Source organism: Triturus cristatus, chromosome 8, assembly GCF_964204655.1.
Source record: "Triturus cristatus chromosome 8, aTriCri1.1, whole genome shotgun sequence".
Lineage (NCBI taxonomy): Eukaryota > Metazoa > Chordata > Amphibia > Caudata > Salamandridae > Triturus > Triturus cristatus.
Genome location: NC_140591.1, coordinates 756094791 through 756106795, shown reverse-complemented (window position 1 = coordinate 756106795; position 12005 = coordinate 756094791).

The following is a 12005-nucleotide window of genomic DNA, read 5'->3' as shown; positions in this document are numbered from 1 at the left end:
TGTTCCTCCCTCACATGGTGCATCAGATGCCTTTCTGCATGCTGTCTCTATGACTCAGTGCTTAATTTAAACCGGTAGTTTCTGGTGCTCAGCACCGGCACTTAATTGGTTTCCGGTGCTCGGCGCGGCACTTAATTGACAACATCGCAATTAAAAATTACTAATGCCTACCCCTCCAACCATTCCTTTAACTTTAGAGACCCAGAATAATCCGAACTGTCACACTTGCAGGCGAGAGAGATGTTTAGTAGTTGTTTTGGCAGCGATGACAGGGGTGATGGGTGGTGCAACCTGCAGTGGCCTCCTAGTCAGGGCCCTGGCACTTATTATTTTACAAATTAAGCACTGCTTATGCCTCCAGCTGCAGCCAGGAGCTGCCACCCACTATCCTGTGGGTGCCATCTTAACATTCATGGCTGAAGAAGAAGGCACTCACCAGATGTTCGATGGGTTGCATCTGTGGGAGCAGCTTCCCATCCCACACATCAGGGAGGTCTCGACTGGCCGTCCCTCAGGCACCCTCCAGGCTCCAAGGCCCCAGAAAGGTCAGTCTTGCAGGAGCTCCTAGACTTCAAATCTTCCTCAGAGCCCAGCTGGCTCCTCCCCCACAGGAAGGGTTAGAAATAAGAGCTGTATGCAGGTGCAGTTTTAGTTTTTGCCATTTTGTATTTAAATGGCTATAGTGGGGACCCACCTCTCCCTCTTATCCCTTTCAGACTATGAGTGGGGAAGATCTCTGTATGGCTAGAGCAAGGCCCTAACAAGTTACAAATGTACTTGTGAATGGCGGAAGTAGGATCTACTTGGAGTGACAGCAGCAATCCTGCAAGGTACGATAACAACAGGAGTTATAGCAGTCACTGCAGTTTTATTAATGAAAGCAGGAGGACTTTCAGTATGTGACAGAAATATGCAGTGGCGGCCGGTGCAGGTAAGCGTGGTGAAGCGGAGTGGGGCTGAGGGGAAAGTCGACAGATGACGGAATCGGTTTTATTTATTTATTTCATTTCACCTATTCCGTCATCTGTCGACTTCCCCTACCTCCCACCCTGCCCGCCGCCCCACCGTGCTTACCTGCACCGGTCGACGCTGGAAATATCACTGACCACATCACACATTAAAACCACACATAATAAAAAAGTAACAGTCATTGCAGTTTGTGAATCTCTCCAGTGCATGCATGGAAACTGGGAGTTTTTATGTATTCTGTACAAATCTACCATGTAAAATGACTGCATAATGCGTCTCTTGTGCTGCATTTTTTATGCATACATGACCGAAAAAGTTTCAACTGAAGCTGTACACACAGAGGTGATTTTTCAGATATGAATGTCCTGTTAAAGGGATGGTGGGTTCAGGGTCTGCGTGACTCGATTGCAGTTACCAGAATCCCACACTGAGCGGTGCAATACATTTATTTTTATCAATATTCATGGACGAATGTCTAGAGGCTGCCCCCTTCACCTCCAAGACTCTAGCACAGAGTTCCTATTGGCATGACTGCATAGACAGACCCCATTGACCTCTTTAGGAAGAAGATGGACACTCATGCCCCAAGAAGAAAGAAGAGCGTGACCTGCCAATCCACACTAATGAACCTAAAAACTGCACCTACACAGAAGAAAAGAATCTGCTACTGCCTCTGACGAGGCTTGATCATGCCTAAAGGTCACTACCATTACCTGCTCATCCAAATGTGAGTTCACTTTTATTGACCAACAACGGGCTGGCTACTGATTTAGCAATGAAGACATGGAGAAGGTCTATTGGGAGAGCACAAGTAAGACACTCACACACATGCAAAAAATGTCTTTACCTCTGACTTTCCTTAGCAACCACCCCCAGGTGCCTTGAACGCTATGGAATCCACGACAGAGGATCACTGAGGGCTTGCACAGGTCGAAGACAGTCAGCTCAGCAACTCACAGACCCACTAGAACATGATGTCCATCTGGTTACCATCAACACCAAACAATCTCTCAATGCACCAAGGAAGAACCTCAGTGAACCCATGGTCAATCGGTCAGCAGCAGTTATACATTAAATTAATCCAACTGGAGGAGGCTAGCGCGCAACCAAGATGGCCGCGTAGGTGTGAGGCTCCCGAGGACCTCCGCAACCTCCTACGTTTATCCTGTCTTCATCCTGAATCGGTTGAGGGGACTGTGTCGGTGAACCTGAGCCAAGGTGGTACCCGTTTTCCGTTTTTGAATCGGACCCCGGGTGCCGGAATGAGCATCGACTGAAGTTTGCGGCCTGCTTCTCTCCTGACCCCGGACTCGAGTTTGGGGGTGATCCAGTGGAGAAGTGAATAACAACGGCAGGACGAGCCCGGCGAATCGCGTACCCCACACGTTCACTTTCGCTTTTGAGTCCCCTTGCCGTCATCGCGAGTGGGATTACGGCGCTTCTTCGTGTGGTGGTGGCCTCGCTGGGGGACCCTGCCTGCCTGTCCGCGGGGACCCGCTCCGCCTTCCTGAGGTGACCTCCGGCCTTGATTGCTTGCCCTCCACTGCGTGACTAGTGAGGGTGCGAGATACGCGACGATGGCCACGAAGCAGGATGGAGATCGGCTGAAGGCCAAATCAACCCGGCGTGGCACCGCACTTCAAGTCAACGTTATGGATCGCTACACCCTCCCGAAGGGGTCTCCCGGCAGATCGCATAAGTCTTCCGAGTGCCCCCCGGATGCCCCGGATTTGCCTACGGATCTGACTTTCAAGGACGTCATGGGCGCCATTGCCGAGATGAAGAACTCAGTGGGCCAACAATTCGACACCTTGGCGCACAAACTCGATACGGTCCTCATCGATGTCAACCTTGTGAGAGCAGATCTATCTAAGACAAATGATCGGGTTGACTCTTTGGCCCATACCGCGTCGGGCCTCACGACTGAGGTAGCGGCCCTCCAGACGGAGGTGCGCCGGCTCCGGCAGGCAAGTGCGCTCATGGATCGGCGCCTGGAGGACTCCGAGAGCAGGGCCCGGAGGAATAACGTCCGCATTATCGGAGTGCCTGAGGGACGGGAGGATTCGGCGGCGTGGATTTGTGGAGGACCTGATTTTTACCCATCTCCAGCCTCGAGGACTGAGTAAATTCTTTGCGGTGGAGAGGGCCCATAGGGTTCCTGGCGGCAGACCGAAGGTCGGAGCTCCCCCGCGGCCTCTTATTGCCCGTATCTTCAACTTTCGGGACAGGGATGCGATTTTGCAAGCTTCCAGATTGCAAGGGCCGCTTAAGCTGGAGAACATGGAGGTGAACTTTTATCCTGATTTCACGCAGGCGGTCCAGAAGCAGAGACTGAGTTTCATGGGCGTCAAGCGGCGGCTTCGAGACATGAACTTAAAATACGCAATGCTTTTCCCGGCCAGGCTGCATGTGGAGGCTGATGGTCGCACTCACTTTTTTGACCGTCCTGAGACGGCCGGGGACTGGTTGGACACTTTGCCTGGGGGACATGATTGAGATGGGATGGGGGCAGCGGGAGGAGAGTGCCCACCGGACCGGGTATGAGGTATTGACACTGGGGCTCATTCTTGACGATGCCACTTTTCGGCCAAGCTTAGGGTCTCTTGACTGTTGTGTCTTGTTCCCCCTCCATTGGAGGTTGTGCTGTGTCTCGAGGGGGTCCTTTTTCCTCCTCTAGGGGGTCTTTGTAGTTTAGTTTATACAGGGGCGACAGGCACACTGCAAGTTGGGGGGACTGTTTGGGCTCATGCAGGGGTGCAGGGAGGGGGGAGTTTTGTTTGGGATGTTGGGTTGGATGTTGTTTATTTGTACCACAAGGCAGGAGTATTGTTGTGCTATTCTTAAAGTGCTCTCTGGGGGGAGACTGATTGGTTTTGGCCATGATGGGGGGTAGGGGACTGAGCCTTTTGTCCTGGAATGTTAATGGACTGGGGGACAGGATAAAACGGGGGTGGTCCTGCAGTTCTTAAAACGGATTTCACCCGATATAGTATTTCTGCAGGAAACACACCTCATTGGAAATTCCTTTCGTGCCATGAACAGACGGGACTATCGCCTTGTAGCTCACTCGGGCTTCACATCTGGTTCGAGGGGTGTGGGCATTATGGTTAAAGCCTCGCTCCCGTTGGAGGTTGATGAGGTGCTCCATGATGATAGGGGACGATATACGGCTCTGGTGGGTAGATTGGAGGGTAAAATGATTGTTTTGGTTTCTGTTTATGTCCCGCCAGGGTTGCAGACGACTACTTTCGCTGACTTGGGGCGCCTTCTTCTTGGCCTGCCGGAGGGGATTCTAGTGGTTGGGGGGGATTTTAACGCTGTAATTTCCGGAACTGAGGATCGTCACCCGCCTAGGGACCTCCCCCGCGCCCAAGCTTGGTTGTCTGGCCTCTTGGAAACCCTGGGGCTGGTGGATTGTTGGCGGCTGAAACACCCTATGCAGATACAATACACCTTTCATTCTGGGGCTCATGGCAGTCTTTCGAGGCTTGACTATGTTCTGATGCCAGCAGCACAGGCGGGGAGGGTTGGGGAGGTGCGACATCTGGCTCGGGGTATTTCAGATCACTCCCCGCTCCTGTTGCACTTCGACATTGTCCCGAGGGGGGAGGGGAGGGTGGTCCCGATCAACCCCTGGTACCTGCGTGACCCCACAATTCGCGCAGATTTGGTTAAATCTCTTGAGCGATATTTTGAAGACAATGTAGGGTCTGTGTCATCTGCTGTTTCTTTGTGGGAGGCGTTCAAGACGGTACTCCGGGGGGAGGCCCTATCCCTCATCTCCCATTCCCGGAGGCGCGAGCGGGAGGAGGTGACCCGTATCGAATCTGAGATAACTGAGTTGGAGGGTGATCTGGAGTGTGGGGTCACGGATGACAAACTGCATGCGCTCGGACTCAAGCAGGCGGACTACAGGGCCCTAGTCACGGAGGCGGCCAGGGGCCTGAGTAGAGAGCAACAGGGGCGGTTGTATGATGTGGGTGATAAGGCTGGTAAACTGATTGCGTGGCTGGATAAAAAGGAGAGAGCGAGTCGAGTGGTCCCGTCGATTGAGAGACTGGATGGTGTGTGTGTCACTGAGCCGGAGGAAATCGTTGACTGTTTTGTTGAGTATTTTCGTGGGGTGTATTCCCCGGTGTCTTCCCGCTCGGAAGAGGATTCCCATGACCTGCTTAGAGACATTGCGCTGCCTTCCCTTTCGGAGGAGGATAAACTGTTGTTGGATGCGGCTCCGACATCTGATGAGATTGCCCTCGCCATACGTTCGGTCGCCTCAGGCAATGCCATGGGTCCTAATGGCCTTCCCATCGAATTGTACAAATTGCGACCGGATACGCTGGCTCCGTATCTCCGTGATATGTTCCTCGCGGCCCGGTTGGCGGGTTCCCTCCCGCTGGACCAGCGTCTTGCCACTATTGTGGTTATTCATAAGGAGGGGAGGCCGCGGGATCGGGTCACGTCTTACAGGCCCATCTCGTTGATGAATGCGGAGCCGAAAATTCTCGCCAAGGTGCTGGCTAATCGGCTGGTTGGCGTGGTGTGCGATCTGATCCATCAAGACCAGTCCGGCTTTATCCCTCATCGCAACACCGCGCTCAACCTGCGGCGTCTGCATGGGGTGCTCGCGAGGGTCCCATTTATACGAGAGCCAGCCATTTTGGCGTCCTTGGACGCCACTATGGCGTTCGACACGCTTGAGTGGCCATATATTTGGGCGACGCTGGCTAAGTTTGGGTTTGGCCCGGGATTCATTGGCTGGGTGAAATTGTTGTACTCCAGACCGCTGGCGCAGGTGGCTGTGAATGGTAGAGTATCGGCTCCTTTTGAGCTGGGCAGGGGCACGCGGCAGGGCTGCCCGCTGTCGCCGCTCCTCTTTGCGCTTGCCTTGGAGCCCCTGGCGGAGTGGCTGCGGTGGCACCCTTCAATTCGTGGTCTCCGATGGACCCCCGAGTATGAGGATCGCGTCTCCCTTTACGCGGACGATATTCTTTTGTACCTTGCTTCCCCGCGTGAATCATTGATTGTGTTGGTGGATGTGTTGCGTTCATTTGGCTGCAACTCCGGCTTAGTCATCAACTGGGCTAAATCCTGTGTGTATATCCTTTCGGGGGAGGCTCCTATCCTTCCGCGGGGTTGTCCTATCCAGGTTGCGCCGCAGGGATTTAAGCATCTGGGTATCTTTATTACCCTTGACGCTGCGGCCCGACATAAACAGAACTTACTCCCCCCCCTCCAGCGCCTGAAGGAGGATGTGGCGCGTTGGAGGCGCTTGCCGCTCTCGCCGCTCGGCCGTGCGGCACTGTTTAAGATGATGTCGTTGCCACGTTTCTTATACGCTCTACAAAACACGATGGACGTCGTCCCGGCACGCTACTTTCGGGAGGTGGAGGGTCTGCAGCGCCGCCTGTTTTGGGATGGGAGGCCGCGTATCGCCCTCGCGAAGCTGACGCTCCCGTGGTATGACGGGGGGTCGCCCTCCCAGACATCAAACGGTATTACTGGGCCTCCCAGCTGGCTGCGATAAACCATGGCCTTTACGGGCCCGCCCTTAACCCGGCTTTTGAAATGGATAAATTGTTACTGCCGGGTGGCGACTATAATCGTGCGCTCTACTCTAGATTGCTCGACGCACGCCTGACGGGTCCTACGCGGGTCGCGGTACGGGTGTGGCACGCGGCAAACTTGGCGATGGGGTGGAAGGATCGGTTGCCCCGGGTGACGCCACTGTATGCATCGGAGCGATTGGGCGGCTTGTGGACCTCGAAAGGCTTTGAGAAGTGGGACACGATAGGCATCAGTAGGGTGAGCGATCTCTGGACGAGGGGGGGATTCAAAACGTTCGATGTGCTGCAGGCGGAATTCCAGCTGCAGGACAGGGAGTACTTCCGGTATGTACAGGTTCGTCACGCCCTGTGTTCTGTATTCCCGGATGTGGCGTCCATCCCGGAGTGCTCCCCTCTGGAAGATAGAGTGCTAGATGGGCATGTACCGGATGGCACTATCTCATTGATTTATAAAAAGCTCATCAACGATCGCTCGGGACTGCTGACTGGCCTTCGTGAGGCATGGGTTGCCGATGGATTGGAGCTGGATGACGAGGACTGGGTGTCTGCGGTGGCCTCCCCGAAAGAGGTGGCCATACCCGCCCGCCTTCGTTTCGTCCAGCTCAAAATACTCCACAGGGTCTACGTTACGGGGCCGGGTCTGATGCGTATGGGATATGCCGTGGATGGGCTGTGTAAGCGTGGGTGTGGTTCGCTAGGGACCTTCTTTCATATTTTGTGGGAATGCCCGGAGGTGGCGCGATTCTGGCGTGGTGTACATGCGGTGTTGCAGGCGGTCACGCATGTGACGCTGTTTCCCGAGGCTAGGAGATGTCTGCTAAATGTGTGGGAGCCGACTGATTACACGGTGCCGCAGACGTGGTGGGTGACTCTGGGATATATGGTGGCCAAGCGTGACATAGCCCAATTGTGGGGCTCCCAGAGGTCACCAACGGTCTCGGTGTGGAAGGACAACATGGATTGGTGTATGTTTCGGGAGAAGGTAGTGTATGTGGTGAGAGGTAAGTCTGGGAAATGGGTGAAAGTGTGGGGCCCCTGGAACTCCTATCGTGGCGGGATTTGTGCCCCGCCGCTGACGCCTGATTTGGCAGTGGCCCAGTCTCCCTAGTCTGCTCGTTACCTTGGTTCTGGGTATCGTTTTCACTTTGTTTCTGTCCTGGCCCGTCCCCCCCCATATTCCTGTGGATCGGTAGGGTCCTCCCCAGGGGAGCTCACAATGCTGCTTTGACTTTTGCTGCCTTGTGGATTTGTTTGTAGTTTCCTATAAAAAATGGAACCGCCAGTTGGGGGCTCCGGACGGTGTGGCCGCCAACGCTTCCCTCGACTTCTGGGACCTTTATTATTTATCGCTTGTATTAAATAATTGTGTCTATGCTCCCACTGTTTGCTAGCGGCCGTCCGGAAGGTTGTAGGCCCATCCTTGTATATCTTTTGCATTCTGTAATAAAGGTTTCAAAAATAAATAAATAAATAAATAATCCAACTGGTAACACCATCCTGCTAGTTCATTTACAACTGCATCACCACTACCAGCAGGGGAGCGGCTTTCAGCATTACTGGAGTCAGACCATCAGCATAACAGCAAAGGCCAAGAAGCACACATGGTACTCCCAAGCAACAGCCGACTAGTAACTATTTGCTCACCAGTCTTTAGCGCTGTTGGACCTGACCCTCTCTGCAGGTTCACCCCCAAACATTTTGCCCTCACCACTTTTGTTTTCTGAACCCATTTGTTTGGCTTTTAGGACTCTGTGCACTTAACCACTGCTAAAGTGTGTGTGTGCTGTCTCCTTTAGGAAAAGTGGCCTACACCCAATTGGCACATTTAATTTACTTGCAGGTTCCTAGTAAAGTGGTACTAATTGTATTCAGGACCTGTAAATTAAATGCTACTATTGAGCCTTAGCCCTTATTGTGCCACCCACTTATGTAAACATGTCTCAGATATACCATTGCAGCCTGCATGTGCAGTTTTAGACTGCCATTTTTACCTGCCAAAATAAACCTTTTGCCATGCTTAATCCCCCTTTTTAATGCATATGTCACCCCTGGGTTAGGCCCTATAAAGCCTATAGGACAAGGCGCAGTGAATTTAAAAAGCTGGATATGTATTTTTAAGTTTTACAAGTCCTGGTAGTAAACAAAACTCACAAATTCGTTTGTCACTACTGTGAGGCCTACCTCTCCCATAGGATAACATAGGGTTACCTTATTACATTAATAAGCAAGAACCTTTCTTTGGGAGCAGGTAGAAACATCAAGTTTGGTGTCTAAGGAATTGTAATATTAATCCCCTTTTAATGGGAAAGTTGGGTTTTAAGTCACAATTCTGAAAATGCCACTTTTAGAAAGTTAGTTGCCATTTTTTTGTCTTAACCATTTGGTGCCTGGGGCCTGTTTCCTGGATCACATGCTTAGGTGTAGTTGGCAGTTAGCCTTTATGTATTCCTTCTAGACAGCCACAAAATAGGGGTGTGTGTGTTTGTTGGCAGAATTGGCCATCCTAGTGGGAGGGAGGAACTGTCACCTACAACACTTGCACTTCAAATGAGCTACCTCAGCCCACATACAAAGAAGTTCACAATAGCATTTTGTGACCTCAGACCCAAAACTCCTGACATTTCTTCCATTTCAAAGTGGGCACCAGTTATAAAGTTAGGACTCTCAGACCCACTCTTCAATACACTCCTGGACCCGTGGACACTACAGAAGAAGGACTGCACTGATGCCAGAGGACTGCCCTGCTTCCTGAGAAGGAAGAGTCGACCTGCTCCCTTCATCTCAGGCTACCTGAGTGTCTTCAAGGGCTAGATAGCTGGCCTCCTGTTCGGAGCTAGAGGGATATAACAAGCACCTGAGAACTCCCTGCACCCGCCCAGCTGACTTGCTGCACTGGACCAGCAACTGGACCTGCCTGAGCCTGCTGGCCTCTGTTGGAGTAAGTTCCTGATTTCCAAGAGGTGCTTGCCAGATCCTGGACCCTTGGTGTGGCATCAGTTGAGCTCCTCCTAGAAGAAAAGAGGAAATCCTGAAGTTCTAGGCTCTTCTCGACCGCGGTGGTCCCACGCATGCCAATATCTTGCCACCCGCACCGACCGCCAATGTGAAGCTCCGGTGAACTTGACTCTGCGCTTCTGCAACCGTCAGCAGTGACTGACAATGTGAGATCTGCACTTCACGCTACAGCATCGACAGCCCACAGTGACAGTAAAGACCATGTTCCAGCAACGACGCTGCAGTGAGGACCCGGCTTACTCTTCGCACTACAGTGATGACCATCCATGGCGCTCTCCCAGCGGCCTCATCAACTGCAAATTGGACTGTTTGTGCTTGACTTTAGAACGTAACTTTTTTATCGGAGTTAACCTGGTCACTGTATCCGGCCCGCGCTCCATCACATCGGCCTGACTTGAGAATTTCACTTGGTCTTGCATGACCAAATAATTGTGCGTTGTGCTTTTAGGTACTATTTTTACCGTAAGTCTTTAAACTTGCATATCTCCGGTTCTACTGATTGGATTTTGTTATTTTTGTGTCAAATGATTCATTAAATGTTTCTCTATTTTTCAAAATTCGTGTGGGATTTTTATTGTGTAGTGTTTTTATTTTATTGGATGTTTAAGTGCTGCATACATACTTCACACATTGCCAGTTAAGCCTGACTGCTTTTGTGCCAAGCTACCAGAGTTGTAAGCACAGGTTAATTTAGTGACTTTTTGTGGTTCACACTGACATGGATTGTGGCTGTTTCTTGAGTAGAGTTTCACCCCACCAACCAACAACCCAATTTCTCACAATTGCACCTTGACCATGACTCTCCTGCCTTTAAGTGTTTCCCAAATGACTAGGTAGTGGCTCATCGTTGTTCTTGCAGTGGCCCACACCAGGATCACACACAATCCCCACACAACCCACATAGATTCCTGTTTGGCAACACGCCTAAATATCCTACACGCAAGTGATAAATTTGTAGCTGTTCTACTGACGGACACCGGAGTCATAGGTAATCCAAAGGAAGGCTACAGAAGCTTCCTGACAAGTTCCCAAGTTCCTTCAAGACTGTCTTTAGAGAGTCAGTCAACACAACAAAAGCAGGATTCACATTGACTCCAACATCACTCCTGATGCACGGTTTGAATTTTTGGACACCCACCACAAACTATCCTGAGAATCAGCAAGACAGAGCAACTCTATACTCTACGGACACAATCCTGATGTGTATGTCAGCAATAGATTCTGGACCTCTACGCATCAGTGTTTATGCCCTGAATCATCAGCTTGCATTAGGAACTTGAACAACTATGTCCTGTTGCTGCCTGCATAGGTTTTCCAGTTATCCGCCGCTGTCCTCCCGATTGACTCTGAGGCCGATAGACTTGCAGTGGTGTTCTGTTTTGTTTTCCACTGTTTGATGTTTTTACTTTCTTTTGATTTTTGGGAGAAATGTGGTGTCTTGAAGACACATCAATGTAGCCTCTTCCAGAGGGCTGTCCCTACACTTACCCACACCCTATCTGTCACAGGCATCACCAGTCAGGTGACCCTGCTAATAAAAGGGAAGTTAAAATGCTGTCACTTTGATTACCTACAGTACTAACAACTCTATGTCCTTCTTTCTGTTGATAAAGGCCTAGAACCCATGACATCACAAGATTTAGCTCAGGCTCAGGAGAGAACGAATGGCATGGAACAGTCTCCCTCACTCTATGAGAGCTCAGAATGATTGGAATCAGTGCGGCTGCATGAGAGCATTGTCATTTCGCAGGGTTCTGTCTCTTCATGTGAATCGCAGAGGTGAACATTTCTTTCCAGTGAGAGAGCTGTGAATGAGAGCTTTGCCATTCACTGCATTTGAGTGTCAAGAGCAGGCTGGTTGGGGGCATCAAGACATGCTGTGGCCTGTCAGCATTACAACTGGGTGGCTTCAAGCTACATTATTGTGTGAGTCAGTGACCTGATGCTGTGTCTGTTCAGAGCAGTCAGTTCACCTAGGATGTGCCACCCTTGTGTTCATGACTACGCCAATCAACACCATTCTTGGAAAACACAAGTAGGGTAGAAGGCATGCTGTGTGTAGGTTTACACCACACATGTGTCAATCCCAGTACCAGGGTGGATAGGGCAGAGAACAATGTGAGGAGCACCAATATAAAATCTGGAGGTAAGAGCTGTTATGTCTGGCTGCCCCTGTTTGATGTCCCTGCCATCTTAAGTGCCTACAAATATTTGTTCAAGATCTCAACAACCAGATATCCTTTTTAATTGCCTGCGAGTCAATCTGTATGAGGTTTAATCCACTGATTTAACCACGTATTACATTAAATGTGCTACCTCCCTCAATGTGATCTGCTCTTAATGTGTATAAGTAGCATGGTAATTAAATAACTTCTTCCTGTGAAATACGTAACAGACCATTCGTGAAAGAATTGCTGTCTTACCGTCCTGGTCTCTCTGACCACCTGATCCCCGTAA